This window comes from Numida meleagris, chromosome 2 (assembly GCF_002078875.1).
Source record: "Numida meleagris isolate 19003 breed g44 Domestic line chromosome 2, NumMel1.0, whole genome shotgun sequence".
Lineage (NCBI taxonomy): Eukaryota > Metazoa > Chordata > Aves > Galliformes > Numididae > Numida > Numida meleagris.
Window position 1 is genome coordinate 33,049,615 of NC_034410.1, and position 5,106 is coordinate 33,054,720.

Below are 5,106 nucleotides of genomic sequence, written 5' to 3' on the forward strand. Positions count from 1 at the left end.
GGGACACCCGCCCGGGCTCGGCGCGGGGGCGGCGGAAGCGGCGGCACGGAGCCGAGGGCGGGGAGGCGAGGGCGCGCTCGGCCGCCAACTTTACCCCCTCGGGGGCCGCCGAGGTGAAGGAGCGGGCTGCGCCGGGGTGCTCCGCGTACGGCCGCCACCTCAGCCGCGTCGGAAAGCGCACGGAGCCCTCGGCCGGGGTCACGCAGCCGGGTGGCTGCGGGGCTGAGGGGAGCCGAGGCCGCCGGACCCGGCGCTCACCTGCGCGGGGCCTGGGGCACCTGCGGGTGGGCCAGGCCTCGGCGGCCGCGAGGTGCCCAGGGGCAGCGCTGGCACGGCACGGCATGGCCTGACCCGCGGGCTCTGGGAGCGCTGAGAGGACGGCACCGCGCTCCTGAAACCTATTTCGACTTTTTGTCTCCAGAAAGCTATTCAGCGGAGAGGCTGGCTGATTAATTGATTTTAATGAAGGTCTCCCTAGGCTCAAATTCACAGACAGCTTTATTTAAAATTAAAAGGGAAAAAAAAAAAAAGCGAGCGTACTTGTCAGGAAGGTTCTTCTTTTCTTTTTTTGCCCCACTCCAGATCTATTATCCTCTTTATCTATATTTATACAGTCCTACCCTACAATGTTACTAATGATTTGGAACCAAAGTGTGACTAAAAAAAAACCCTCAAAATCTGCATAGAGCTCTGTTAATTGCACAGACATAAATAATTGCACTGATCCCGCTGACAGTTAACAGCCTTGGACTGTTCTCAGCACCATAAAATTAAGTGTATGCATAAGAACAAACAGAACCCATGTCTGTTTTGTTAACTATATTGCAGGTGGGGATGTTCCTGACATTGCTGCAGGAGCTGAAGAGTAACCGAGCCTGAAAATGCAGTAGGATGATCGGTGGATGGAAAATGAGCATTTGCCCACTGCCAAACAACAATAAAAGTGTGAATAATCATCCTGGTTTAAGTTCATAGTGTCCTGTGTATCACAGAGTCTATCACTGGTGGTGACAAAACAAGCTTTATCCTTTACATCGTTTTAGTCATTTTATTATACATTCATTTATTTTCTTGCATACTTTTAAGTATTTTTTGTGATATTTTCTCTCTTCTAATTGTACTTAATGTTATCTCTTAGTACAAATGCAAACCCTATTTTTCAGAAAAAAGAGTAGTGTGAAGAAACCTTTTACTTCAACACGTAGAGTTTGCAAGCAGAGTTTGCAGGTAGACTTGAGATGTTGAACTGCAGAACTACTAACAATTTTGCACCACTTTTGGGGGGGTACAGCTGGAAGTAGGTGACAGACACATGGTGGTCCTCAGAACATTGTCAGGGCTGAGGGCTGTAGTGGAAATGCTAAGTCACAACTTGAACCAGTGATTGAGCACCTGGTGGGAAGGCAGGGCCAACCCAGAGGAGCTCAGGTGCAAGCAATGCATCTGAATGACTGGAAGGGGCTGGAGCCAGGATCCACCCATTCTGAGACCTCATTTAAGGGTTGGCAGTGGAGGTAAGGGTGTCTCTCTGGGGATGCCTGGGTACTTGAGGCCTTTTGAAGGTGGCAGTGTCTTTCTTTTGTGTCTGCTGCTGTTGTGTTTGAGTGAACTCTCATTTGCTGCTGTCTGGGATCTTGCTGTTGTGCTGTTATTGTTGTGCTTTCCATTGCATTATAAAGGCTTTCAAACTATAGCCTAGATCACTGGGGAGTGGGTGATGCTAGGCTTTCTATGAATGTGTACATTTTTTGGAATAATACAGACGTGTTTGGTATCAGATGTCTTGTTTGATCTGCTAGGTTTGAGAATAAGTACTTCACAAATAACTATTTTAATTTCTCCACTATCTTTCTGTTATCGTGGAAGCTTTGTTACTAAGAGTTGACTTGGCAAAGGAATTGTTCTTGAGTTAGGCTGTGGTCCTGCAACCTTGCACCACACAGGATGTTGTTGGGAATAATACTGTGAAAGTGAGTATAAGTCTCTGTGATCAAGGCATAGAGCAACAAGTGGTGTGTGAGGAAGCAGAATTAACATGGTAAGGAGCATTTTTCCCAAGAAACTGCTGTACTGGAAGCTAACTGGTTTAGTAAAACACATAGGCCTTTTTAAAAGTGCTGTTGTTAAGTATGGATCCTCTGCACTGTTAAAGAGATCAGGACTGCGGATGTTGTACTTTTCTTTGCCCATTAACATCAACTGTCTCAGTGTAGATCAACCATTGTAAATCAAAGAAAATTCCTGATGCAGAAAATCAAGATTAATTCGAATGTATATGACATATAAGAATTTCATGGGGCTGAACTACCATGTTCAACAGATGCATGGATAAGTCTCTTATGAAACAATACTGTGATGGGCATTAGGTTGATATCAACAACTTTTACTAGCTATTAATGGAACGCTTGCCACCTACAAAGAAGTCAAAGTAGGCTTGTAGCAATCAAGTAACCATAGAATGGTTTGGGTTGGAAGGGACCTTTAAGATTGTCTAGTTCCAACCCCCCTGCTATAGGCAGGGATAATAAACATCCATGGTTAACCACCTGCTTATAATAGAGAATATCATGATTGCTTTCTGATGTGTGAACTTAGTCAGATAGCTACAGGTCTCTTTTTCATTCTTTGTTTGTTAAATTATCTGGATTTTCAAGACCTTTTGAGCTAGGGAGAGTACTTAGCTCTTGTGGCAGTTGAGCTGGAAAGTCAGGAGCTACTCAGTATCCCGTAGAGTAAAGATTCAAGCAGGTATATTTTTCTGTAATCGTTCCTCCTACTCTATAGGGCCTGAATTTGTAGATACTCAACTTTAATGCCTTCGCTAGAAGTTGATAGTTAAGCCAATTCATTTTTTTTCCCCTGTGATTTAAGCATTTGGAACACTTTATGTTGGTGGTGGTTGTTGTTGGTTTGTTTTTTTTTTTTTTTTAATTCTGGGAAGTCAGGAAGGTTTTCTTCCTAGTACAGTTGAGGGCCCTCTGCCCCTGATTACAGTGTCAGGAAAAGAGTTTCATGATATAGGCATGAACAATGAAGAGTGTTCTACCTTCACCTCTTCTCACCCGAGGTTTGCTGATTTTTTTTTTTTCTGTCGCTATTAATGTACTACAAACAAGGGAAATACATTATGTTCTGGTAATAAATAGTTTTTGTACATCAAACTACTACTCTTTCGCACTTGTACATGTGTCCTTAAGTATCTGCTGAAAAGGACTTGGGGATGCTGGTAGTTGGTAAGCTGGACAGGAGCCAGCAATGTGCCCTTGTAGTCCGGAAAGCCAACCACATCCTGGGCTGTGTTAAAAGAAGCATAGCCAGCAGGTCCAGGGAGGTGATCCTGCTGCTCTGCTCTGTGCTGGTGAGACCTCACCTGGAGTATTGCATCCTGATGTGGAGTCCTCAGTAGAGACGTGGGCCTGTTGGAGCGTGTCCGGAGGAGGGCCACAAAAATGAACCAAGGGATGGGACACTTCTTCTATGAAGATAGGCTTAGAGAGCTGGGGCTGTTCAGCCTGGAGAATAGAAGGCTTTGGGGAAACCTGGGAGCGGCCTTTCAGTATCTAAAGGGGGACTATAAGAAAGAAGGGGACAGATAGTTTCTGTTGTGATAGGACAAGGGGAAATGATTTCAGACTAAAAGAGGGGAGATCTAGATTGGATATAAGGAAGAAGTTTTTTACAGTGAGGATGAAGAGGCACTGGAATGGGTTGACTGGAGAGGTGGTGAAAACCCCATCCCTGGAGACATTCACGGTCAGGCTGGACAGGGCTCTGAGCAACCTCTTCGGGCTGTAGGTGTCCCTGTTCACTGCAGTGGAATTGGACTAGATGACCTTTAATGGTCCCTTACAACTTTGAGGATTCTATGATCTAGGAGATCGAGTAATTTTTAACAAACTAGATCTCTTACCAAATCCAGTATATCTTAAGGTCCTTTGTTATAAATAATCATTTTCTTATTCAAGCTTTACTGGGATAGAAACAACAGTATTCATGGAATAAGCTAAAGGAACGTGGAACTTACTCCCTTGTTTTGTTCTGTGGGAGAAATAAATGCAAATTGGACCCAAATGATTTGTCAATCTAGAGCTAATTGCTGGGTAAATGTATTTCAGGGGTGATAATAGCTATCTGAAAGGATACTTCAAATAAATGGAGCTGAGAAAAAGCTTAAATGGCTGATAGGCCCTGCTTTATTTATTTTTGAAGTTAATTTGAAGGCCGCTAAGACCCTTGGCTCAGCAGTTACTTCTGCTTAGGCAGGATCTTGCACACAGCTGAGAGCAGGGCGTAGGTGAGGAAAGGAAGTGCTGCTATTCAGGTCTTACAAGGCTGAGTGGACTGCTAGGTCATCTGGTTACCTGCTGAAATTCATACCCTAGGTCTGCATCTGTTCTCTAATGTCGCACCTTTAAGTGTGCTCCATGTAAAGTCTGTTGTGATAAAGAAACATGCTTAGAGTGATTTTTAGTTATTATCTTCATTGGACGGGTGGTTTATAGGCTTGGTTTGGTAAGATTCCTTTTCTCCCTAGGTGTTCTGGTCTGGGAACTTACTCAATGCATTCTGACTGCTGGTCTTTCTGATAACCAATTTTTACTAATGTTATAGTTGTTACACTGTGGTAATAACTGCTGGGCCTTATCTGAGGGTAGGTTGCTGCCATCTACTTGCAGTGTTCTGGATCCCTGATTGTCTGTCCCAGTGTTCTCCGTACAGATAGAGGTGGGAACTGGAGACTTCTGGTAGCTGTTGTCCTTGGTGTCCTGAGGGTGATAAGGCTTCAGTTAAAGATATTCCACCCCCCACTAAATAGTAAGGAAAACTTAATACTTGGTTCAGAGTTTTATTTACTGTATTATTTTAAAGTACTTGTTTTTAGCTGCTAATAACTTATTTCTAATAGCAAGGCACTACTGAGAACCTTGTTATGACTTGCACGAGAATGATGTGAATATGTGAAACTTTTCTAAATTACAGTCTTAATGCAGTCCCGATTGTTACACTATTGAAGTCATACTTGAAACATTTACTTACTTTTTTTTCCTAAAGAAAAAATAGTTCAAGGATAACTAGATGTAACAAAGAAATGGTTGCCAACACTTT

At 43.7% G+C, this 5,106-nt stretch overlaps 1 long non-coding RNA gene across 2 annotated transcripts in view; it reads left to right on the plus strand.

The window, feature by feature from the left end:
- The window catches only part of LOC110393079, a 4,393-nt gene extending 1,229 nt beyond the window's left edge, over positions 1 to 3,164 (plus strand). The window contains exons 1-2 of one of the 2 annotated variants that reach the window (XR_002434773.1): positions 7 to 113; positions 829 to 3,164. This is a non-coding gene — a long non-coding RNA (uncharacterized LOC110393079). Of the gene's footprint in view, positions 1 to 6; positions 114 to 828 lie in introns of those variants that run through there. The other variant, XR_002434774.1, reaches the window with a different exon arrangement.